Below are 1,054 nucleotides of genomic sequence, written 5' to 3'. Positions count from 1 at the left end.
GAGGGCAAGACAAAGACAGGACAGCTCCCCATCACTGTTGCAGTCCTTCCCTTCGCTGTCAATTCTGTAAGGGTTCACTCAGTTTGCTCTCTTCCTTCTCCATCCCTATGACTGGACAGCTACTACTCGCCATGCGGAAAAGGGCCACAGTCCAGTGAATGCTGTGGAAACTTACAGGCAGCCTCCCAAGGAGCCAGGGACAGCTTCCAGTAACACCAGGAAAGGGGAAAGTCCACACAGGTGAAAAACAGGTAAGGAACAGCCTTTTCTCCATCAGGATTTGGACTGAGGAGAGGAAGCTGTTGTCCTGATGTGGGCTCCAAGGAGGGGGAGAAAGCCAGTGCTCTGGAGCATGGGTTGGGGAAGGGGCAGGAAGGGGTTAGTCTAACAGAGCCTGATTACAGGGAGGAAGAATAAGCAAAAGCTGTCCTTCCTTGGGTCTGTCCCTCCCTTCTTCCCTCCCCTACTCCCTCAGGTAGTTTCACAGGCCACCAGGATGGGAAGAACACACACCTGGAGGTCACCCAATATCAGTGTAAAGGAGGAAATAAAGACTGCTCTGACGTTCTGGCTTGGCCTCATTTAGGCTTCAGTCTGACACAACGCTCCTCCTCCTCTCCCTCTTGCTTTCTCCTGCAGAGCAAAGATTTACTGTGTGCAGGAGTCCTTCAAACCTCCCTCGTCATCTTTACTAAACACTCGCTCTGGCTTAATGGGCAAGCACACTCCTTTCCAGGCAGCCAGCACATGGAGGTACACTGGCAGCAGAAGGGAAGTTCTGGGCATGGGGTCCCACTCCAAACAAAGCAACACTGCCTTGAAACACAGTGGAAAAGGAAGGCACCGAGACACTGCCACGGAACAGGTCAGCAGATCCAAAAGATCCCTAAGATGCGGGGGATCTGACAGCCAGTGATGCCACTTGCAGAGGCAGGCACGTACGTGAGAGCATTTCCGCGCACACAAGAGCCTGTCAATGAGCACAGTCGAAGTTCAATAGCCATCAGCTCCCACAAATCAGTTTTCACAGGACTCTATGGAGGAAAAGACTGCC

The 1,054-nt window shown here is 52.6% G+C and overlaps 1 protein-coding gene across 6 annotated transcripts in view; it reads right to left on the bottom strand.

The window, feature by feature from the left end:
- CASZ1 (castor zinc finger 1) overlaps positions 1–1,054 on the bottom strand; it is a 161,982-nt gene that overhangs the window by 39,455 nt on the left and 121,473 nt on the right. The gene's annotated exons all lie outside the window — the stretch shown is intronic.

This window comes from Corvus brachyrhynchos, unplaced genomic scaffold, assembly GCF_000691975.1.
Source record: "Corvus brachyrhynchos isolate BGI_N302 unplaced genomic scaffold, ASM69197v1 scaffold68, whole genome shotgun sequence".
NCBI lineage: Eukaryota > Metazoa > Chordata > Aves > Passeriformes > Corvidae > Corvus > Corvus brachyrhynchos.
Note: the sequence above shows the minus strand (reverse complement) of the source record. Positions and strands in the feature narration are given on the sequence as shown.